Source organism: Pelodiscus sinensis, chromosome 1 (assembly GCF_052426305.1).
Source record: "Pelodiscus sinensis isolate ZL-2025 chromosome 1, ASM5242630v1, whole genome shotgun sequence".
Classification (NCBI taxonomy): domain Eukaryota; kingdom Metazoa; phylum Chordata; order Testudines; family Trionychidae; genus Pelodiscus; species Pelodiscus sinensis.
In genome coordinates this window covers 201,751,380-201,776,674 of record NC_143052.1, presented here as the reverse complement: position 1 = coordinate 201,776,674, position 25,295 = coordinate 201,751,380, and the positions used below count along the sequence as shown (strand labels likewise).

Genomic DNA, 25,295 nt, shown 5'->3' with positions numbered 1-25,295 from the left:
CACCAGGCGCAAGAACAGGTCCCATGACCTGGGACGTTCCAGGGTTAACTGGCTGGGGCGGGAGGAAGGGCCGGCTGCCCCAGTGGCAGGGGCTGGCCGGCAAACCTCCGCTCGGGGAGGGGGGAAGGATGCTCAGTGCACCTCCCCTGGGAGGTCTGACCCTCGGGAGACAGATTTATCCGTGCACCGGGTGGGGGCGGGGCGGCCCCTACGGAGGGACTGCCTCGTACCCCTGGAGGTGGATGGCAGGAAGGTGACGGGTTTCTGGGACACGGGGGCGGAGGTGACGCTGGCCCGGCCCGACATAGTGGCCCCAGACCGTATGCTACCCGACACTCAGCTGACACTGAGGGGCATAGGCGGCACCCCCTTTAAGGTACCCGTAGCCAGGGTGCATCTGAAATGGGAGGCCAAGGAGGGCCCCAAGGAAGTGGGGGTGCACCCGCACTTGCCCACCGACGTGCTAATGGGGAGTGACCTAGAGGAGTGGCCAGACGGACCCCACAGGACGCTGGTCACCACCCGTAGCCAGAGCAAGCGAGGGGCTTGCGGCCTGGAACTCGAGGAGGTTCCCCAACAGGGGGCCCAGGGCCCCGTCCCAGCAGACCTAGAGTTGGACCTAGGCAGTGGGGGGAACCACGGCCCTGTCCCAGCCCCAGCCGCTGAATTCCAGGCGGAGGTGCGAGCGGATCCCTCCTTGCAGGCCCTGAGGGACCGGGCTGACCTGGGTGCCGCTCAACCCCTAGGAGGAGATTGCCAGGAGAAGTTCCGGTGGGAGAGGGGATTTCTGTACCGGGAATGGCTTTCCCCCGGGACGGTAGGCAAGTGGGGGCTCCAGCGGCAGCTGGTGGTTCCCCAAAGGTATCGCCGCAAGCTGCTACACCTGGCCCATGACATCCCGTTCTCAGGACACCAGGGGATCCGGCGCACGCGGCTGAGGCTGCTCCAAAACTTCTATTGGCCGGGGATGTTTGCAGCTGTCCAGCGGTACTGCCGGTCCTGCGACTCCTGCCAACGAGTGGGGAAGGCCCAAGACAGGAAGAAAGCTGCATTGAGACCCCTGCCCATCATAGAGGAGCCTTTCCAGAAGGTGGCGATGGATATTGTGGGGCCCTTCAACAGAGCGACCCGGACAGGGAAGAAATACATCCTGGTGGTGGTGGACTTCGCCACCCGCTACCCCGAGGCCGTGGCCCTGCCCTCCATCGAGGCAGACACGGTGGCAGACGCACTGCTGACCATTTTCAGCAGGGTGGGGTTTCCCCAGGAGGTTCTCACGGACCAGGGATCCAACTTCATGTCGGCCCTGCTCCGGTGCTTGTGGGAGAAGAGTGGGGTGCAACACACCTGGGCCTCGGCGTATCACCCCCAGACCAATGGGTTGGTGGAGAGGTTCAATGGGACTCTGAAGCAGATGCTACGGACCTTTATGCACAAACACCCGCAGGACTGGGACAAGTACCTACCCCACCTGCTGTTTGCGTACAGGGAAGTGCCCCAGGAGTCCACGGGGTTCTCGCCGTTCGAGCTGTTATATGGGAGGCGAGTGAGGGGCCCCCTGGACTTATTGAAAGACGAGTGGGAGGGGAAGGTCTCCCCGGAGGGTGAGCCGGTCGTGGAATACGTCCTGACATTCCGGGAAAGACTTGCCGAGCTCATGGGCCTGGCCAGAGAGAACCTGAGCAGGGCCCAGAGGAAGCAGAAGGTCTGGTACGACCGCAATGCACGGGCCCGCGCCTACGCTACCGGGGACCAGGTGATGGTCCTGATCCCCGTGCGGAAGAACAAGCTGCAAGCCGCCTGGGACGGCCCCTTCAAGGTGGTTAAGCAGCTGAACGAGGTGAACTACGTGGTGGAGCTGACGGGCCGGACGCGCGGCCAGCGGGTATATCATGTTAACATGATGAAGCCGTACTGGGACAGGGAGAACTTGGTGCTGGCCATGTGTAAGCCCTGGGAGGAGCAGGGGGAGGATCCCCTGGTGGGCCTGTTCCCTGGGACCGGAGAGGACTCTTCGCTGGAGTCAATTTCCCTCTCGGACCAGCTCACCCCGGCCCAGCAGGCCGAGATCCGGGAGGTGCTGCGCTCCCACCAGCAGCTGTTCTCCAACAAGCCGGGTCTCACCAACCTGGCTGTCCACCGGGTGCAGACGGGCACTCACCCCCCCGGTGCGCTGCTCCCCATTCAGGGTCACAGGGAAAACAGCCCAGGACCTGGAGAGAGAGGTCCAGGACATGTTGGCCCTGGGGGTGATCCAGCCGTCCTCCAGCCCCTGGGCCTCTCCCGTGGTGCTGGTTCCCAAGAAGGACGGGTCGATCCGGTTCTGCGTGGACTACCGGAAGCTCAACGCCATCACGGTGTCCGACGCCTACCCGATGCCAAGGCCCGATGAGCTCCTGGACAAGCTGGGGGGAGCTCGCTATCTCACCACCCTGGACCTAACCAAGGGCTACTGGCAGGTGCCGCTAGACCAGGAGGCCAGACTGAAATCGGCTTTCATCACGCCGCTGGGGCTCTATGAGTTCCTGGTCCTGCCCTTCGGCCTCAAAGGGGCGCCGGCCACCTTCCAGCGCCTGGTGGACCAGCTGCTGAGGGGAATGGAGAACTGTGCCCTAGCGTACATCGATGACATCTGCGTCTTCAGCCAGTCCTGGGAGGACCACGTGGCCCAGGTCAGCCAGGTACTGGATCGGCTGAGGGAGGCTGGGCTGACCGTAAAGGCTGGGAAGTGCAAGGTTGGAATGGCCGAAGTGTCCTACCTGGGCCATAAGGTGGGGAGCGGCTGCTTGAAGCCAGAGCCGGCCAAAGTGGAGGCCATCCGGGACTGGCCTGTGCCCCAGACCAAGAAGCAGGTCCAGGCTTTCATTGGGATGGCGGGGTACTACCGGAGGTTTGTGCCCAACTTCAGCTCCATCGCTGCCCCGATCACAGAGCTGTGCAGGAAGGGGAGGCCCGACAGGGTGGTCTGGACGGAGCAGTGCCAGAGGGCTCTCTGTGCACTGAAGGGAGCCCTGGCCAAGGCTCCAGTGTTGGTAAACCCAGACTTCGACAAGCCCTTTATCGTGTTTACTGACGCCTCGGACACTGGGCTGGGGGCGGTGCTGATGCAGGCGGATGAGAAAGGGGAACGTCACCCCATCGTGTACCTGAGCAGGAAGCTGCTGCCCCGGGAGCGGAGCTACGCGACCGTAGAGAGGGAATGCCTGGCCATGGTGTGGGCCCTGCAAAAGCTGCAGCCGTACCTGTTTGGCCGGCGTTTCACGGTGTTCACCGACCACTGCCCCCTGACCTGGCTACACCAGATGAAAGGGACGAACGCCAAGCTGCTGCGGTGGAGCCTGCTCCTGCAGGACTACAACATGGAAGTGATCCACGTCAAGGGGAGCGCCAACATCATCGCCGACGCGCTGTCCCGTAGCGAGGGGCCCGAACTTCCCCAGGTCACGAGCGGAGTGACCCTGCTCAGTTCGCTCTCGGAGGGGGGAGAACTGTGACGTAGTGGGGGTACTTGCTGGGATGTGGTGACCTCTGCTGTCTGGAGCAAGACCCAGCAGGGAAAACCTCACTAGGCAGAGGTAAGGACAAACTGGTTGAACCAGTGGCCAGACACCCCCCATGGAGAGGAACAAAGGAAGGTGAATGCGGCCCTGGCTGGGGGGCAGGGCTGGAAGTGGGATAGTTGGTTGGTGGCTGTCTGTGAGGATGGATGAGACAGCCTAGGGAGAGGAGCTGGAGTTTTAGGGGCCCAGTCTCCCCCATCTCAAGGGGGCCTGAGGCATCCTAGCCCAGTTCCTGTAACCAGATTACATCTGTGCTGCGCTGTGCTGGAGGAGCAATAAACCACCCTCAATTCCACTGGCTGGTACAGTCTGTTTGTGCCATTTCGGGGTGCAGGAGACGGGGAACCCCCAACGTGCCGTCACAGTGCCCAAGTGCTTTCTTCATGGGTTCAAGAAGAAAGTTTTCCCCCCCTCACTTGGGTGGTGGCAGCTGTCTCCCCAGGCCACGTAATCGGTGACCTTGGGGAGCTTATAAACAGAAGCCTATAGAGGAAAGGTATTTTAAGGCCTCTTGCGGGCTTCCACTTCTGCACTCAGAGTGGGCAAAAGCCTTGACAACCACAATAACATTTTCTAGAATAAAATGCAATTTATTTTTGGTCAGTGCACATGTAAGGAATTTCATTAAAATTGAAATTTATTCTCAGTATAGTAATAACAGTTGAATGGCTTATTTTTGTGCATGCAACTAATGAGCCACTCATATTATCATGTTTAACTGCTGGATATATATTTCTAAATTACCTGACCTGGTTTATAATACTCATTTTGTGTATAAGTAATCCTAATTTTTTTCTATAAAATAGCTCTAAATTTCTTTGTAATAGTTCCACATTTTCCCCGTCTCTTAAAAGAACAATTTTAGCTATCTTTAATGTCTTTCAAAGCAAAGTAATGTAGCAACTATATAGCAAATGAAAGTCAATTGAGCAATGGAAATGAGCAGCTGTATCTATTGTATTATTCTGCTTTTAAACAAGCATTTGAGGGAATGGCTTCGTATTTCAGATTAGGCTCAGGTGCATTGTTGGAATTAAATGAATATGTATTATTTGGCTGCTTCCAACTTCTTTTCAACTTGGGTTTGCCTGGGGTCTTGAACTCGTGTGCCAAATAGCTATTCCAGAAATGAGTTTGGTCATTCATTGCTTCACTTTCAGAGTTGTGTTTATATTTGTGTGTATAAAACATATTTTAAATCTGCTTTTCCTGTATCAACTTGGGGATTTTGTTTTTAGAAAGTTCCCTATGTATTTTTTTGTTACACATCTAACCCTAAAGAATTTTATAGTCCAGGGACCCAGTTTTTAGAGGTGCCGTGTGCTTGTAATTCTAAACTCAAGGGCTGGGTCTACATTGGCAACATTGTGCGTAAAAGCAGCTGCTTTTGCGCAAAATCTTGCCGCCTGTCTACACTGGCCGCGAGTATTTGCGCAAGAACACTGATGTTCTACTGTATGAAATCAGTGCTTCTTGCACAAATACTCTGACGCTCCCGCTCAGGGATAAGTCCTCTTGCGCAAGTGTTCTGGGCCTGCCTTTCTGCTCTGGGTGATACAACTGGCACACAGAGTCATGGTGTCCCTGAGGTTTGACCTCTTTCATGATGTGATGGAGTGGTGCCATGACCCCCTGCACCAGGTCACAATGGCTAACAGGGAGCCATGCCCAACACTGGAGGACAGGAGCTGTGGCTATGAGGTTAGGTTTTTGTTTTATTTAGTTTTGTACATTGATTTTTTTTGGGGTTGAGTTTGTATTTATTTCTCATTTGCAAAAAAACACCAGGCTCTAATAATACTTTTTTTACCTTTTAGGGTTGTTGTGAAGATCACAGTTTACAAAGTACTGTGATACTGCACTTTACGGTGCAACGGAAAAGCCCATGAGGCGACTAATAATTGTGTATTCGGGGTTTGCATGGTGTACCATAAATAAGATATGGCCCACATGCTGAATGATGAGAACAAAAAGAAATATTGAACAGCTGCCTCATTGTTTAGGCATGATGCATTCTGTGCACTGAATGAGACAGGAATTTTGGAAAGATTAGTTTGTGGTCATGTAATTGAAGACACTCCCATAATGCATATGCACAAAGGGGGCAAATTATAGAATTTCCTAACTTCTGCAGGTTTGATAATGCAACATTGACAGTATTCTTTTAGATCTTTTTAAAAGAGTGGAATAAAATGTGTACTATTACACACAACTGTAGATGTTTGGTGCTACGTAAGTTTTATTGGCTTGAATTTGGGATGGCTGTATCATTGATAGGTGGTGGAGCCAGAGTTACTCTGGTCCTCCCACCTATACATCCTATATACCGCAGTGTTTTATTTTGCTTATACTACATTTTTCAGACATAGTTAGTTTAGAAACCTTGTTTAAAAGAAAAGGGTTGGGGGCTAAATATCAGGACAGGTTAGGTCTAGTAATGAATGGTCTTACTATTGATACGAGGAGAGAGACAGTAAAAGCAGTAACGAATTACTATAAAATCCCCACTATAATGCACACCTATGCATAATGCTCACCTACCTTTTAAACATGAGAATTCCAGCATAAACTGAACTCCTATCTATAATGCGCACCCCGACTTTGCCGTATTTTGTCTTGCCTTTTTGTATTGCCGAGTAATCACACGTGAGCACACGAGTATACGGTGCGTGGCGTTTCCATGCTCTCTTTGGGATGCCATGAATTGTCGGCAATCTTACATGACTTCTGAAAAACTTAAAGTTGTTAGCTATGCTGAACCTCATGGCAACAGAGCTGCCAGCCGTGAATTTGATAGTATAGCAGAGTCTAACATTTGGCTTTAGAGATGGCAGAAAGAGCACCTGCAAGCACTTCCTCGGATGAAGATGGCTGAGCAAGGTAAAAGCGCTGCATATCCTGAGTTGGAGGCCAAGCTTGTTGAATGGATTGCTGAGCATAGATAGCAAGGCGGTGGTGTTAGCATAGGTTAGAATGAAGGTTTTGACCATTGCCAAAATGTGCGCTAACACAGCCGGGTTTAAAGCTTCGCATGGCTGGGGCAATCGGTTCATGAATCGCCATGGCCTGTCAGTCCGATGCCGAACAACAATTACACAGAAGCTACCCATGGACTCAGACACCAAGGTACTACAGTTCCAAAAGTTTGTTATAAAACTACGCAAGCAGCACTGCTACAACCTTTCATTAATTCGTAACGCAGATCAGACACCATTACATTTCGATAATCCCTACAACAGAACGCTTGAAGTAAAAGGTGCCAAGACCATCTCCATTGCTACCACAGGCCATGAAAAGTCTAGGTTTACCATAATGCTTGCGTTCATGGCCAACGGAACGAAGCTGCCTCCTTATATTGTGTTCAAGTGCAAGACAATGCCAAAGAATGTTATATTCCCAAACACCGTTCACGTGCGTGTTCACCCTAAAGGCTGGATTGACGAAGCTTTAATGCTTGATTGGCTACAGACGGTTTGGGTGAAGCGGCTAGGTGGACTTATGAGAAAGTGGTCTCTAATAGTTTTGGATGCATTTTGGTGTCATTGTATGCCATCCGTCAAGAAAAGGCTTCAGTAGGACGAAACAGACTTGGCAATTATTTCTGGTGGAATGACCAAAATATTGCAGCCACTTAACATGACAGTTAACAAGCCAATGAAAGATGCACTAAGCAGGAAATGGAACACCTGGTTGTTGGAAGGTGAACATACATTTACTGCAGGTGGACATATGCAAACACCGATGCTGCAAGATGTTACCAAGTGGATAGCGGATGTCTGGATTGAACTTGATCCCGCTATCATAAGGAAGGGGTTTCTGAAATGCAGCATCTCTAATGCTATGGATGGCAGCGAGGATGATGCCTTGTGGATGGATCCGAGTGACAATGAATCGTCCGAGGGCGAATTACCAGTATGCGAAGATGACAATGATTTGTATTACCTGGATGAAGATGTCGAGGGCTATACCCTGGAAGATATTGCTCATCTGTTTGAGGAAGATTCTAACAAATGCAAATTCAAGGGCTTCGAAGATGAGTAGAAGATCAATTAACATATGGTATTTGCTTGTTTGCGCTGCAGTGTTGATTTAATTTGTTTAACTTACCTTTTTGAAACTGTGTATATAGTTGCTTGTCAATGCTAATAAAAATCAACTTAACCTCTGGTGTCCAGCGATTAATTAAGTGCTGCGGAACCGCCAAAAGAAAACTCTGAAATAAAACTCCTATGGATAATGCGCACTCCGACTTTGACATTAAAAAAATGGGAAAAAAAGTGCGCACTATACTTGCGACTTTACAGTAAGATCTCAATAGGGTCTGGATCTGACAAAAATGTCAGACACCTCCCTCAGAAAACAACAGTCCTTCTACCCCTTTCCTCCTCCGCCAAATACCCCCCACCTGCAATACAGCCTTATTCTCATTTCCTGCCTATTTGGCTACAGAGAGGAACCTGATTTCTGAAAGCAGCAGCCTACCTGTAGAAACCTGCTGAGGAGAGCAGATTTTAGACAATCTCTGAATACCGAGAGGGAAGACCCACCTACCCCCAGGTGTGATGGGTGAGCCAATCACTGCCAGTCCCCTTCCCTCCTAATTATAGTTATCGTTATGAGATGGGAAGGTGGACAGGGGCGCCATTTCAGATTTTTATGGGGGGTGAGGGCGATCTATACATGCTGTGTTGAGGGAGGAAGACAATGAGAGCATGGGGGGGATGACTGAGGACACAGGCTTCAGTAGTGTTACTGAGCATACTCAGTACAAGCCAAGCATCAAATAGGGAGGGAGGGGGTAGCCAGCACCATCTGTCCTCCCCCACACAGACTTCATCTCTATCCAGGGGCTGTTAAGGCACTGAAAACATTCTACTTTTTTGGCAGACAACTTAGCAGTTAGCTGACAGGAGCACTGTATCTAATTCCTATATAAAAGAAAGAAAATTAAGTACTTGTTAGATTCACTCAGCTCTAACACTAATGTATTCTGACATCTTGTGACAGGTCACTTAAGGGACACTGGTTAGCCTTAACATTTCAATGTATAGACTTCCTTTGTTACTAACTCTGTGGAGAAAGAGAGAGCCCGTCAGTACTCCTGGCCCCTTTCTCATCTCTAGAAAGGGAGTGAGGTCTAGTGGTTACAGCAAGGGGGCAGATACATATCAGCTCTATATAAGAAAATCAGAATAGCCATTCTGGATCAGACAAAGATCCTTCTAGCCCAGTATCCTGTCTGCCAACAGTGACCAATGCCAGGTGTTTCATAAGGAATAAACAGAAGAGGCAATCATCATGATCCATCCCTTGTTGCCCATTCCAAGCTTCTGGCAAACAGCAGCTAGAGCCACCATCCCTGATCATTCTGGTTAGTAGCCATTGATGGATTTATACTCCTTGAACTTACTTTGTTCTTATTGGAACCCTTCTTATGGTTTGGGCACTTCCACCATCTCTTGGCAGAGTTGACTGTGAAGAAATAAATTGTTTTGCTTGTTTTAAATGTGCTGCCTATACATTTAATTGTGTCAGCTTTTCATGTTGTGTTAGTGAAGAAATAAATAACATTTCCTTATTCTATTTTTCCACACCATTCATGATATCTAGACATCTAACTCCCCCCCCCTTAGTGCTTGTTTTTCAAGCTGAAAAGTTCCAGTGTTGTTAATCTCTCTTCATATGGAAACTGTTCCTTGCCCCTAATCATTTCTGTTACCGTTTCCGTAGTTTTTCTAAATACAATATAGATAGTATTCAAGATGTGGGCATATAATGACTTTATGTAGAGGCAATATGGTATTTTGTCTTATTATCTGTTCCTCTCCTAATGATCCCCAATATTCTGTTAGCTTTTTATTTTTTAGACTGTCACTGCACATTGAATAGATGTTATCAGGAAGCTATTCACAATGATTCTAAGATCTCTTTCTTGAGTGGTAACAGCTATTTTAGACCCCATCATTTTTGTGTGTATAGCTGGGATGATATTTTTCCATGTGCATTATTTTGCCCTTAACAGCTCTGAATTCCATCTGCCCTTGTGTTGCCCAATCACCCAGTTTTGTGAGATCCCTTTGTAACTCTTTGCAGTCAGCTTTGAATTATTCCCTGTTCACCTCTTTTTCAAGAACATTTATAAATTTAATAGCAGTAGTCCAAATGCAAATCCCAGCATCACAATACTCATTCTCTCCCCCCCCCCTTTAAGTGGAGTACCTGGCAATGTTTTCATGATGATCTAACTCCTTCAATGACTGGAATGCCCAGCCTTTTGTTATTCTTAATCACCTGCCTCTCTCTTTTTTATAACAAACTCCCTGCCCCAAAGGCAAAGCTGCAAGCAGCTCAAACTCTGTTGCATTTAAGAACTGCCTCTGGAGTCAGGACATGGGCTTTAAGCAGACCTCAAGTATGAATTCCAGGGGTTCCAATTTCAGGAGGGGCTACCTCCCTTCTAAAACCTCCATAAATGGCTCCCTTGGAGTTGGACACTAGGGATGTTCAAATGTGTGTATTCAGGTAAACTTGTATCTGCTGAAATTTACATGTTTACATGCAGGGGGCAGGTGGCTCCCTGTGTGTACCAGCTCCTGCCCCCTCCCTCAGACTCACTGGTTGACCCTTATGGTTACACATAGGGATGAGGTTTACCTGGGTGGTCGACAAATACCTTTGATGTCGCCACCCGCACGTCCAGACTATCGCGCTGAGCCGACAAACAGCTGATCAGCTGTTTGTCGGCTCAGCGCGGCAGCCATGTAAATTTGAATGAAGCGGCGATTATTTAAATCGCCGCTTCATTTTCTTATGTCTGGTAGCCTAATCGACATGCCTCTGGCGACAGAGGCATGTAGTCTAGACATACCCATAGTCTCCCCCCACCCCCGGCACTGCTGCCTCTGAATTAGATATGTATCCAATTTAAGCCGGCTCCCACACCCCTCTTGCAGCTGCCTTTGATAGAGAGGCGGCAGTGCAGAGGAGGCCTGCACGTAACTGTGAAGGTGTACTATCCCATTCTTAGTGCACACTCTGTATCTTATTGGGAGATGAGGATGCACTGGGGAAAAGGATTGTGGGAATCCCTCTGGAATCTTATTCCAAGATAATGAACATGAACTTTTTACCAAAACAGGCTGATAAGCTAATGAATGCAAGAGGTAGGGGAGGAAAAGCAAAACAGGCTCAGATTGAGTGGGTTGATGCTGGTATTACACTGCTTTAAGAAACTGCACAGATTTGCTTGGCCTTAGGCTAAAATTGTTCTTCACTGCTAGCATGTAATCTTCCAGGGTATCTGACACATTGACTAGTCACTGCATAATATATACAGTTATAGCTATAAAGAAATACTGTCTTTGGAATCTTGGTGTTTTAAACTAAAGGATATGTGTCCAATTTCTGTGCAGTATTTGATCAATGAAAATGTGCTATTTTGTGGGTCTGAATAAGTGAGTTGTGCCCATGAAACCTCATGATACTATTTATATATTTTTGTAAAGTTTCTAAAGTGCTATAGGACCATTGTTTAAGGGGTTTTTTTTCAACCTGCATAGTATCATTATATGCTCTACAGTGTCTTTTTTTCCAGTTAATGTCTTTTGCCACTACATCTACGTACTCGTACCCTGACTGGATGACTTTGGCCTCCTTCTGCTCTTCCCCCTATTTGGACAGTAACTAACATTGTGGGGAGAAACACTAGAAATTCACATTCCAAATCTTTTAGTTCTTTTAATGCCTCTTGGACTAGTTGAGTTAGCCAGAAAAACTGAAGGAAGTAAACCATACGGTATCACCTGGGATCTGAAACTGTGTCTGAAATACAAAATGGTCAGCCTGCAGAACTGCCATGAAAAGCCATGTCCATTGGAGACACACGAGAGGTTTTTGAGTGAGGGTGACATTATTGCTTTACTCTGTATAAAGGAGTGACTCTGAGCATTGACTCAGTTCCTTCACGTCTGCTGCAGAGTGAATGGCACTCCTCTTTTGTGTCTTTGGTACGGTCTTCTAGTATAGATGATTATTATTAATTTATCCTTTGTAGTTAGTTTGTGAAGAGATGTTAGGATAGTTTACTGTATGTAGCTGTCCCTTATCCTGGGAGTTTTTGGTTCTCAAGCAGGTCCATGTTGGGCCACAAGCTCTGTAAAGGCTTCACCAGGTAGGAGGGGCACTCTTGTGATCATACAAGATACCAACATACATTTCCAGTGCCCTCTCTATTTGAGGGAGGCTCACTTGGTAACCTAATGTACTGGTTGCCACATCTGTACTTCAGAATAAAGAGACATTTTGAGGCTTCAGGCTCACCTGGCTTCTTAAAAGCCTACAGTTTGCTATCTTAATGGTCCTGTTGAAGGTACCAGGACCAGCCTTCGTGTCAACTTCTTTTGACACACGACCCAAGATGCACTTGTTGTTCTGATCTCAGCACTGTCTTCTGTCATGAGGCTCCAGACGAGAATAACCTCCGCCTCACACAGGGAACAGATCTTTTACCTGGCAGTGCCCATCAGCATCATCACTGACTAAATCAAAAGTGGCACCAAACTGACCGCACCTATGAAGATCTCAATAGTTTTGGGTGCTGATGCAAGAAGAGCCTACCTGAGAGTTTACTCTTCTTTTGGAAGTTAGCCTCAGCAGCACCCTTCACCCTGTTCTCTGATGCTCCTTTCTTAGCACCACATGTAATTGCAGATGCTGTTGGGGTGAAAGGAAAGAGAAGAGGAAGCACATTTCTTCACAAGGCTGTCAGGATTGCCTGGTGGCCAACTGAGGCTGGAGTAGAAGCAGGAATAGGTGCAGGAATGGACACAGACTGGCGCAGTGTGTAAAACCTACCAGGCAACTGGGAATTCTCACAAAAGGTATGAACTAAGCAGATTGGAGCGGCTGCTTTCATTAGGAGCATGTATAGCTGCCTTGTGGGCACAGGTTAGCCCCCTGTTGGTTGATTGACTGGTCCCTGATTGATTGGTATTGGCCTGTTTTGTCACTCAGGTAATTACCTCAGATGACTCACTAGCCCAGGTTTGTGGGATGACTCATCAGGCTCAGAACACTCACCAGCTGAAGCACAGAGATGACTCATTATAGAGGGGAATAAGCAAAAGAGAGGGGAGGCACTAGTCCTCCCTTCTTCTTTGTACTCTCTGACCTAAGGTTTTCAGAAACAGCTAGCTGTTATTTCTTCTCCATGCTCTTTTCAAGCTGGATGTCTATGCACTGACTAAGTTGACCTCTGCAGAAGTTTGGATCCTGGTAAACTAGAGCCCTGCAAATCTACAGATATCCACAGCTTATTTTTTCAAATATGGTGCATGTGGATGAGGTAAGGATGTAAGCGACTAGTCCAGGGGTGGGCAAAAGGGCTTCCGTAGGCCAGATCCAGCCTGCCAAGTGGATGGATCAGGTCTGCAGAAGTCCTGCTGCTCCCCAGGCCAATTAGGGCCTAGGGACAGGGAACCAGCCGAAGCCCTCGCTGCTCTGCCCACACCCTGTAAGCAGTGCGCGGCGGGGACAGAGCAGAAAAGGCTTCGTGCGCTCCTCCACCCCCAGGCCTTAATTAGCCTGGGGGCGCGGGAGCGCGTGACGCCTCCTCCTGCCCTGCCAGGAGCATGTGGTGCTTTGAAGCACTGTGCACTGTTCGCAGGGCCTGGGGGAGATGGAGGAGGCTTTGCATGCTCCCCCGCCCCCAGGCCAATCAGCCTGGGGGCAGGGGAGCTGCGTGAAGCTTCCTTCGCTCTGCCCCATCCCTGCAAGGAGCCCACGGCACTTCAAAGTGCCACATGGTCCTTGCAGAGTGGGAGATGCTCCCCCGCCCTCAGGCCCTGATTGGCCTGGGGATGGGGGAGCATGCCAAGCCTTTTCCAGGGCATAGGTGCAAGGGGGGGACAAAGGGGCTAGCTCCGCCCCTTCCCGTTTAGGCCCCGCCCCTTCCAGGGCGGCCCGGGACTACTTCAAAAATTTTTGCCCACCCCTGGACTAGTCGACTAGTGACTTGGCTAGTCGCTTCCCCCCCTTTGCTGCCTCTATCAGGGAATGACAGCAAGGAGGGGAGCAGGAGCTGGTGCTAGGCAGAGCTGGTTTAAAAGCTGGTTCCCCTCAGCACCATCTCTGTGGGGGAGGTGCAGGGGCGCAGTGGGAACTGGTGGCACTTCTGCTTTTGAAATGTAGCAAGAGTGGACCTCTTGTATATTTCAAAAGCAGGAGCACTAGGGGAGCAGTGGGCAAGCGGGGGACTCAAGCAGTCCTCAATTAGCCCCATGCTCCCTGCTTTTGAAATGTACAAGAACCCTGGAGGCCATGAACTGGGGCTGCTCGACTCAATGCAAGCCAGGACCGAGCAGTCCCAGCTTGCGCTGGTTCAGGATTCTGTGCCTCTGCATTTTAAATGTAGTAAGAGCTGTACTGGAAGTACCCACCTGAGGAGCTGGTTCGAGCCGGGTTTGAAAAGAGCAGTCCTTATCGACTAATCATCTAAATGATGATTAGTCGATAAAAGTTCTATCGACTACACCAGTGTTTCCCAATTTTATTTGGCCACTGAACCCTTTTAAATTCGAAAGAATTTTGTGGAACACCTAATAACAGTCTTATATATGGAGCTGAAAAAAGTAGACCACAAATAAGTAAAGATAATAATAAACAAATGTTAAACAAGGTCATGAGATAAACACAAATGAAAATTGTTTTCAATAACATTAATAAATGCTTAAATATTTATTATTATTATTATTATTTATTTATTTATTTATTTAAATCATAAAATGTTATTGTAATGGAATTTTCTTGCAGAATCCTTATTTTCACTTCAAGGAACCCCAGAGTTCTACAGAGCACCCTTTGGGAAACACTGGACTACATGATAATCCAGATAACTGCAATTTAACATCCTTACCACTTAGGCAAGGAGAATCAAACAGGTTACTATTAAAGCCCCCTCCCTTGGCCGCAAGGGGACTTTTCTCTGCCTCTAGCCCTCCTCCCCTGGCATCTCCAGTGGTCACTCTCAGAATCGCGTCCATCCTCTCTGTGATCCTCCTATGCTCTGGAAAACAATCCCATTCCCAGCATGTCCCATTTTCTTGAACAACCAAATTCTGACCTTGCTTTAAGTTAGGATAAGAGGAAACTGTATATCAAATTGGGTAGTCCTAGCTCTTACCGTTTTTAGGATGTGTTCTTGAACAAACGGACAGACTCACAGATAGGCAGGTACACAAATCTCTAAAATATATATATTACTGTCATTAGGACTGAGTATCAAGTTTCTTGCACTCAGTGAATCTTTCCTTGACTTCAGTGGCTTTGAACCAGGTCCTTATTGATTAGTAATTCAGCAAGATAAAAGCTGTTACTTTTTAATGAGAAAAGCTTCCTAATAGCCTCTTATCTTACATTTTATTCCTGTTGGTGACACTCAACATTGCATTGTACCTATGCTGTAAATAAATTTCCCAGAAGAGATTTACAAGACTCTTAAATATCACATATGTGTAAAATGTTAAAGCCCATTAAAACCTTGATCCTGCCATTGTCCAGGAGCCAACATACTAGACAATGGTATCAGGAGTGGCCCAAGGCCGGCTGCGGCAGCTGGCGCCCCAGGCAGAACGTGCGATTGGCGCCCCTGCCTGAATGGCCATCAATGGCGTGACGTCATCATTGGGCGCCCCGGGATGTCATCATTGGGCGCCCCGTTGAAGGCGGCGACCCAGGCTACTGCTGAGTCTGCGTATGCTCACGGGCCACCCCTGAATGGTATACCAGTAGTTCCATTAAGGAAATGTTATGGTTGTACTCAGTGCTTATTTTATTACCAAAAAAAAAAAAAAAAAAAAAAACCAGTGCCGGTACTCCAGGGAAAAGTTGTTCAGCCGGTGGTGAGCCCAGAATTTCCCTTTTCAGAGACGCGGCTCCTTTAAGAAATTTTCATTACAGAGGTGCCAGTACGCTCCGTTCTTTCCAGGTAAGCTCTAACTGGAGGTGCCAGATAGTACCATCACAAAAGAAGCACTGGTTGTACTATTAGTCACTTGAGTAAGGGAATGCCACCGTTGAGTTTACAGGCATAGCCTTAACTTTAGAAACTTGTTTTTGTGGAAAAGTGTTCTCTTGGCTGGGATTTTAAAAAAAAGTTACATTCTTTGTGGAACAAATTTGAAAAAATTCCATTTCAAGAGAACTGAAATTAAATGTTTTGACTGCCTGGTTATCCAGCTGGAAAGTCCTTGTCAATTTCACTTTCTTCCTGCAGGCAGAAAGTTAAGTTGATAAGAGTCTTCCCAGGGGCAACCAGAGGGTAGCCATCATTTCAACTTTCCCAATAAAAAATCAATTTTGGAGGGAAAAATTGAAATTTTCACATGAAAAATTTCAGCGTGGGACCAAAAAAAAAATAAGATTTTTTTGTCCTTAGCAAAATATTTCATACAACTTTTTGTTTTGACTATGTTAGTTGGAATATTTTGACTTTCATATTATGACATAAAAGTCAAAATAATAAAGGTGAAATAAACTGCCTTGAAAATTTTGACTAACTCACTATTTTCCCACTAAAATTGTAGTTTAATCTAATCAGCATTTTCTGACAGGAAACTGTTGTCAGAAATTTTTTGACCAGCTCTACTTACTATTTTTAGGAAATATTTTGCTATGGTCAAAGAAATAATCTTTATTTTGTCTTCTTTAGTAAGTGATTGGCTGTCTGAATGAAACAGATGTCTTTCACATCAGAATAGATGGCAGCATCTTGTTAAAGAATGTAATTCTTCACTTTAGTTTTACTGTATAAGCTGTAAATATATGTCAAACATCTTCCTGTTGTTAATATTACAGTAAAGTTAACGGCCCAAATAGATTGGGATCCTATTGTGCTTTACACTGTACAAATACATATAATAATTGATAATCCTTGTTCAAAATAGCCTGCAATCTAAATAGACAAGACAGATAAAGAAGTGAGAAGGGAAACAGAGATACAGACAGAAAGGTCAGGTGATTTTCTCATGGCCAAATAGCAGGTCAGTGGCAGAGACAGTGTGGTCTCCTGCATCCCAGAATGGTGTCCTGTCCATTGGACCAAACACCTCAGACAGTGTACCCTCACTTTTTCTGTACATTTGGAATATTATAATATAGGCTATAGTGGGGAAAACTAAAAAGGGAATCTATCAGAAAGTTCCATATTATTATACTTGTTGTTTATTACCATCCCAAGTGACGTTATTATCCAATAATAAATTTTAACGTCCAAAGGCCAAATTATATCTCTTGCTTTAATATGAGGGGCCCTTATATGTAGTTAGAAGTAAACTAGCCAATATCGGCAAACTCCATTTGCTCGTTATAATTATAACCCCCAGATCGGATTAGTATTTTAACCATTGGTATTTTAGATATACTGCAGGCTTTTGAACAGAATGTATGTATGAGCTGTGCTTCATGGTTTAGTTTTAAATCTATCCCCTTCACTACATTTGCATTTCATCAAAAAAGCAACATGAGACAGGGCATTGTTTAAACATAACAAGGCAAGCTGGAGCTCTGTATAAATGCTGCTTTAACAAGCGTTGCATGCAAAATGATAAAATTGAGGTGACTCATTTCCCAAGCTTTTTCTTTCTGGATGATTTCACATCACACAGATTTTTGTTGTTGTTTTGTTTTGCAGTAGCAAATGAAAAACATTTTTCTTCCTTTATTTCATGATGGTGATAGGTTTTGGTTTTTGTTTAATTTTGCAAGCAGATATTGAATTTGTTTTCATTTGCAGTCTCTTTCTGTTGAATACTCAGCCAGTAAAATGAACTCTTATTTACTCAGTGGTAAGCAAAACAAAAGGAGAAAAATTGTCACTTTCTGTATTCCCATCTACTTACCCCCCTCCCCATTTTGCTTTTAAATATAACATGTTAAAAGCTGGGCGGTACTACTTACATAATGAAACTAGGATTTTGTTTGCCTTCAAGTTTCATCATAAAGGCAAAACTCAAGCCAAGCTTCGTATATCTCAGTCTGAAATCTGTGACCCTGGATTTCTGGTTTGGCTAAGATGCGCTCTGTGCAGAATCTGGTGGTGGAGACGTGGTTACAAAGGTGGTCTTATATTCTATATCAGTGTGCTCCCCTCTTCCTCTGTTGGCTGTTAGGAGTTGGTTCAGACCCTCAAGGATATTCTAATGTCTGTCAACTATTAATTGCTCTGAAAAGGTCATTTCACCAGTCCTGGATCTTTGGAGCACAGTAGTCCTCTGATGTTCCTTCTCTTCTTATCTATGTTCCTAATGCTTCCCAGGCCAGAGACCATGCAGTTGGGATATCTCTGGCTCAGTAGCACCCATGGATTCCTCCATTGGCCAGGTGGCCAGTTACAGTGACTTTCCATTCCTTTTCAGCTGTCTAGGCAGCTCATTGGGACCAAGGATCTTGGTACTGTTTGTATAAGTTCTTAAAACACTGTGGTGTCTGGGCACCTACCAGACTGATAGTGTGCACACAAAGGCTGTGTCCAGACTCCATGCCTCCGTCGACGGAGGCATGTAGATTAGCCAGCTCGGAAGAGGGAAATGAAGCCGCGATTAAAATAATCGCGGCTTCATTTAAATTTAAATGGCTGCCCCGATCTGCCGATCAGCTGTTTGTCGGCAGATCGGGAGAGTCTGGACGCGATGCCCCGACAAAGAAGCCTTTCTTCATCGACACAGGTAAACCTGGTTTCACGAGGCTTACCTGTGTCGATGAAGAAAGGCTTCTTTGTCGGGGCATCGCGTCCAGACTCTCCCGATCTGCCGACAAACAGCTGATCGGCAGATCGGGGCAGCCATTTAAATTTAAATGAAGCCGCGATTATTTTAATCGCGGCTTCATTTCCCTCTTCCGAGCTGGCTAATCTACATGCCTCCGTCGACGGAGGCATGGAGTCTGGACACAGCCAAAGATATAGCTGCCTCCTTTTCCCTCCTGCCCATAATTGGGTTGGTTGATTTGTCTGTGTTGAAGAGTGAAAATTAGACTAGATTTTGAAAGAGCTGAAGGTTCCTGGTCATTCTACTGTTTCCTAGGTCTGACATCTGAATTTGTGGCCAGTGACCCAGAAAGCCCTGTCCTCTGCAGAGCTTCAAGTTTCACTCTGACGCTGATGGTGCCATTGTGATGAGGCTCATGAAATCAGGGATGAGGTTATCCCTTGGGTATCTTGGGCCACTTCTGGGGAGAACAATGAAGGCGAGGGCTAAAACCTGGAATTTGACCAGTAGTCATGGGGGAAGCTATGTAGAGAGCAGAGTGTTGCAGTGATGAGTTCTGAATGGCCTGTCTTAGGTGTGCAGATGGGCTGCTGTGTTGTGAACTCAACTGTAGCCTTCCCCCCAACACATCTCAGTAGGTAGAAAGAACCCCATAATCCAGAGACAGGAGTCCTTTTGAAGGTCAGGGTGGGTGGATCACTGGGTACATCTACATAGTAGTCAGACACCTGCAGCTGGCTCAGGCTGTGGGACTAAAAACTGCTGTTCAGGCTCCAGATTCTAGAGCGCGGGTGTGTGCTGGAGTCTGGATGGCTACATTGAAGTTTTACAGCCCCCAAGGGCCTGACTCCGCTGACCAAATCAGCCACGGCTGTTTAATTGCTGAGTAGCTGTTCCCTCTGTGGTCAGGTTTCAGTCTGAACTGTTGGTCATTGATGAAGAAGAGCATGTCCATCTGGGAGAGAGGAGGAGTGGAATTACTTTTGTATCTAGAAGCTGAGGAGTGTAGTTAGAGGGCAAGGCTGTTAATTGTCTTAATTTTCAGAGTATAGTCCTGCTCAGAGGAGGAGCATGTTACAAAGTTGATGGCAATGGCAGCTCAGTGGGGCTGTAAAATCCTGTTTAGAAAGTTAACCGGTTAAACATATTTAACTGGCTAACCGATCCTGTGGGGTGGCAGGCCGTTCCAGCCCAGCTGGAGCAGCCTCCCTCCCGCGGCATACTGTGGTGGGACCAGCCAGGCTAGAGCAGCCCCCTGCCTGTGGTGCACTGTGGGTGGGGGGCTGCTCCGGTCCAGCTGGGCCTGTCGCACTGTGGCTGCTTAGGCCAGGCAGGGCCTGATATACCATGCCACAGGTGGGGACTGTTCCAGTCCCGCTGAGCAGTGGTTAACCAGTTACTCTGTTAAGCATGCCAGTAAGGCACATGCTGACCGAGTAACTGGTTAACCAGTTAACTCTTTACATTCCTATAGCTCAATTATTTAATTCCTTCCCACTGCCCCCTGCTTATATATTGGATATTTTAGCTAGTTTTATGGACATTCACCATGTGTGTTCAGTGTACCAAATGACAAAATTATTCATACGTCAGTAGATTCTGTAAATAGTGTCCATTGCTTTCCAAGCAACTTAGAAGCCCTTCTTCTTCATAATGTTTGGCTACATAAGTAGTAGTGACTCTGAACACAGTCATGCAGAGTTGCACCAGTTTATTACTATTTATCTAAAATCTGGTTTTTAAATATTTTTTCTAGAAATAGATATCTTCAATTCAAATAGTGAACTCCCTGTAATATGTTTTTTTGGAGCTAGGTAGGGCTGAAGTCCTGCACTGGAACTGAACAGTTTGTTGTGGGTTTTGAATGTTTCTAGTGGAACCTTTGGAAGCCTTAAAAATAGATCAAAATAAACACATAACAACATGGTGAGGCTGTGTAGTTTAGCTGAGTGAGTAAATGGCTAGTTGTCAGGGACTGTGCTTAGTCTCAGCTCTGTCATTATACGGTTGCCAGATGGTTTCAACAAAAATACCGGACACACTCGACATTACATCACAATCTACATTCCATCTTATTTAGAAAATGCCAGACATTTATATTTTCTCATTTATGTTTTCTTAATTTGTTTCCCAAACAGAAAGCTCAAATACTGGACTGTCTGTTTCAAAACCAGACCCCTGGCAACCCTAGTCATTAATATGGGCCTTGTGCAAGTCACATTACCTTTCTGTTTGGCTTTTTTTCAACTGTGAAGTGGAATGCTTTAGGATTAATTATGGCTAACAGAACACTCTAAATCTTCAAACATTATAACTGTTGAAACTCTACCTCTTATTTGTACGTTCCTGTGCTGGAAACTAGACACAACTTTGAAGTTTTGGCTCTGATCATGGAAATAGTAGTTTTGTAGGTATGGGAAGAGCTTTGCCTAGACAGTGTAAGAAAGTTGGCATTATTCCAGTTATAAAAGAACGTCTTCCAAGTTATGCTTATGTTTGCATGATGAATGTGACACGACTCTTATTATTTTGAACTCAAACATACTGACAGAATGCATAATACTTAACTATAGTATTTGATACTCATTAAAGAATTTGGAGATTTCAGTATTCCTTTTATGGGCTTTTATTCATACTACGGCAGTAATGTTAACATGAGTGAACTTTATTTTATTATGGTAACACCTGGGAGCCCGACTCAGGACTCTGTGTCCCATAAACCCTATGTCTATTGAAATAAATTAGTAATTCTCCTCTGACAAGTACTGTGCCACTACACTTCAGAGTTAGCCAAATAGGCTCTTAAAAGAAGAAGGCACTTCTAGTGCCTATGAAAACTCAGTGGGTTAGTGCGACAAGTATTTCCTGGTACTCTGGTAGCTGAATGACTGCTGCTGGCAAACATTACGTTGCACAGCTGGGTGTGTGCATTGTGCAAATACATTGTTGGGGGAAGTGAGGCTGGTTTTTCTAGTTCCTGCATATAGCATTCTCTATCTATAGCAGTATTCCACAGTTAGAACAGACGGACCAGCCGCTACACTTTGAAAAAAGGTAAGATTTACGCGTGTTAAAGTTATTAGTATGACATATAACTTTAATTATTTTGCTGGCACTCATTAGACATGACAGTGACAGTCCTCTCTTTCTCTTGTATGCAATTGTATGTTGGCCCAGATTGTGAAAGAGGCAAAAGTCCTGAACAAATGGATAGTTGTAGGGTGTGCTTTTTCAGAGTTTAGTTAAATGTGTTTTCATAGTTCTTGATGCCATTTTTGACTTCCTAGTGCAGTGGTCCCCAACCTTTAGAGGCTCCCAGGCGCCCGGGAGGTGGGGCCACTCACGCGCTGGGCGCCCGGGGGCGGGGCCATGCGTTCTGCGGCACGCCAGGGGACTGGGATGCCCTTGCACCCGACGCCGGCGTGTGCCCTAGGGCCGGGGATGGGGCCGCCCGAGCGCCTTGTGCCGTGGGCCCGGGACCGGCACCGCTGCCCGAGCCACGCGCCTGAGCGCCCGCATGTGCCCCGGGACTGGGGCCGCCCGAGCGCCGCGCACCCAGCGCCGGTGTTTGTCGCGCGCCTGGGGCTGGCGCCTCCCGTACGCTGGGGGCGGGGCCGGCCCAGGTTGTTGGCGGGCGCACACGAATGCCCCGGCGGGTGCCATGGCGCCCGCGGGCACAGCGTTGGGGACCACTGTCCTAGTGAGTGAGACTGGTGTGTACACAGGCTTGCTATGTGGTAACTGGAGTATGTTAAGTTATTTAATATATGTATCGGTGCTCTTGAAGGTACTGTAGTGTCAAAGCCAGCATGTTAGATTGTGGATGTAGGGAATTACACCAAAATGGAGATTCAAGGATGGGATCTACTTCTTTCTTGATAAATTGTATTGGAGTAGAAGAGACCCTCGATCTCTGTGTGAATACGTCAAGCTTAATGTTCTGTAGAAAAAGTTTGCCTGGAATAGCTGTATTAGCAAACCCCTTCTATTAGTGGACATTCATCTTATACTGCCAAAAGAGTGACTTGACTTCTGTAGCTTACTGCATTTGTGGAAATGGTATAAGATTGCTGTTAACTGCATCTATTTTTGCTAGTATAGGAATGTTAAAAAAACAGCCCACAACTCTAATCGATATTACTGTCCAGCAAACATTTAGGCTATGTCTACACTACAGGGTTTTTGTGCAAAAACCCATGGAGTGTCCACACCTCAAGCGCGTTTTTGCGCCAGAAAATTTACTGTGAAACAGCAGAACAGAGGGCTTTTTGCGGTATAGGTATACCTCTTTTTATGAGGCATAACTCCTTTTTGTCCAAGAGTTGTGCAAAAAGGTGTGTGTAGACACTCAACAGGGGTTTCTTGTGCAAAAAGAGCCTGTCAGAAAAAGCACAGGTGCTCTGATGGCCATTCTGTGAATAGCAATCAGAACTTTCTTACACAAGTGTGTGCATGCAGTGCGGACGCTCTCTTGTGCAAAGGCACATTGCTTTTGCAATGTGCTTTTGAGGTGTGAACGCCCTTTTGCACAAGAAGTTTTTACGGAAGATCTCTTCCGCCAGAAGCTTCTTACGCAAAAAGCCTGCAGTGTAGACATAGCTTTAGAGTGTAGCTCTTTCTTCAGTGAAAATGAAGGTGTGCTGCCTTATAATTTTGACACTTGAGTTCCAGTACTGCCATGTTAACAAGCATACCAAAACCATGGTCTGCAATACTGTATCATGGTAATTGAATTTGCATAGACTTCAGGCTAAATAATCATAATGGTTTAGAAGTGGGAGGGATATCCTATAATAAGAGCTATTTGATAGTGGCAGCAGTCAGAAAGTTCATCAGGACTAAATTTTCATCCTTCTCCCCCTTCAAAAGTTGCCCTAGAATCCAGAGGGACTCTACTTAAGAAACACTGGAGATTTTAGATCAGGGAGTTCTGAATGGAATGAGATTCCTGATTTATTTTGTGTATAAGCATATGTGCAATTGTGTTTGTAAAGGTTGGTGGCACCATTAGACTGGCTAAGAACTTGTCAGAGACTGTCTTTACTGCATGCAAATCCTGGGGTAAATGAATCCATGATAACCTAACCTGCAATAATGCAACCACATCACTCTTCCGTCCTATCCCACATGTCCACTGCATCTTGCCATGATAAGCAATGCAGCTCTCTGGGCAGGTATCCCAGTATTCATAGCAGTACAACTCACTGTACTGCTCTTAGGGTTGCCAAGTGTCCGATATTCTACCAGACAGTCCGGTTTTTGGGCCCTCTGTACGGTAAAAAAAAAATTAGAAAATATCGGACATGTGCAATGTCCGGTATTTTCTGGTTTTCCGGCAGGGCACCAGATGGAAGCCTGGTGGGGATGCGGGAGTGGCTGGGGGGCGGGGCGCGATCAGCACTGGGAGCCTCTGGTTGCGCCTGAGGAGGAGGGGAAGCCCTGTCCCTGCTCCTGAGCGCTGGTCAAGCGTGTGGTGGAGCTGCAGCTGGATTTGCTTTGCCAGGACTGTGCGTGGGACAGGCAGTGCCCTGGAATCTGCACGTGCCCGGGTCAGTCCTGCTCCCTGTCAGCCAATTCGCTCTTCCTCCCCCCCTCAGTCAGCCTTGCTCCATCTGACCTCCCACCCGCCAGCTCTACTTTCTGCCAGCCGCCCCTCCCCCGATCTCCCCCATCCAGCTCCACTGCCCCCGACCCCCCTCCCCTCCCCAGCCAGCCCTGCTCCTGCCGGCCACCCCCGCTGCCCCTGACACCCGCCCTCTACCCCAGCCAGCCCCGCTCCTGCTGGCCACCACTCCCCTGATCTTCCCCGGCCAGCCCCGCTGCCCTTGACCCCCACCCCAACCAGCTCTGCTTCCTGCTGGTTGCCCCCCCTCGATATCCTCCGGCCAGCCCCGCTGCCCCTGACCCCCTCCCCCGCCAGCTCTGCTTCCCAGCCCCTCTCTTTCTCCCAGACCCCCCTTCCTCCCACCAGCCCTGCTCCTCTCCTGGCCGGTCCCTTCCCCTCCCTCCCATCCCCGATCAAGTGTGTCTGGTATTTTTTTGAGATTACATGGTAACCCTAGCTGCTCTGTGCTCCCATTTGCAGGATGTTGTGAGACAACTTGTCGGTTCCCTCTGGGAATTGTGGGAGGAAAGAGTCAAGGCCCACAAAATTTCATTTCTGCAATGGCCTGCATTGTTGTGGTGGTCAACTATTTTGTGCTGAAAGGCAGGTTGGATCGTGTTAATCCTAATAAGAGAGATCAACAACTGCTGCTTTTTATGGGGGCAATATTTTGTTTTGTGCCAAACCTAATGCCCAGTGAAAAACAAATTGAAAGGTGTGCCCATTTCTAGTTTGCCACTCTGCTGGTTCTGTCCTACTGCCACAAAAATGGAGGTCTGGTCAAAAGAAAAGGTAGAATAAAACCATGTTCATTCTGTAGGGGACTTCACATTCCTTCTCACATCTTAATTTGTTTTGTAGAAAAGCCTCAAATCCTTTGGCTAGCTTAATGTGAAATCTCTGTTCCACTTGGGATGAAGATAACTGCAGGATAACCAGTTGTGGGACTGCCTAATGAAAGCCCAACAAATATTTAAGAGAATCTGGGATGCTCAGATAACGTAGTTTCCAAAAGTTGCTGTTTTACCCTGTGTGTGCTCATCTATTGAGCGGAATTTAGCTGATATTAAATGATTTCCTGACTACCCTAGAACCTCAGAGTTATGAACACAAGAGTTGCAAACAGACCAATCAAGTACACATCTTATTTGAAACCATAACAGGCAGTAGCAGAGGTCAAAACACAAACAAAACAAAACAATCCCCCCTCCCACAAGAGTACTATATTAAACATAAACTACCTACAAAGAACAGATTTGACAAGGTGCTTTTTTTGCTTAAATTAAGATGGCTAAAAGGAGCATTTTTCTTCTGCAGTTTCAAAGATGCTTAAAGTCCATGTTTAGTTGTAAACTTTTGAAAGAACAA

At 46.9% G+C, this 25,295-nt stretch overlaps 1 protein-coding gene across 4 annotated transcripts in view; it reads left to right on the top strand.

Moving 5' to 3' along the window:
* Positions 1 to 25,295, top strand: part of SYTL5 (synaptotagmin like 5) — a 153,719-nt gene that overhangs the window by 33,326 nt on the left and 95,098 nt on the right. Inside the window, exon 1 of one of the 4 annotated variants that reach the window (XM_006133933.4) lies at positions 21,284 to 21,376. The exons of the other annotated variants lie outside the window; for them this stretch is intronic. The gene's annotated coding sequence lies outside the window, so the exon portion shown is untranslated. Of the gene's footprint in view, positions 1 to 21,283; positions 21,377 to 25,295 lie in introns of those variants that run through there. 4 annotated transcript variants of the gene reach the window in all.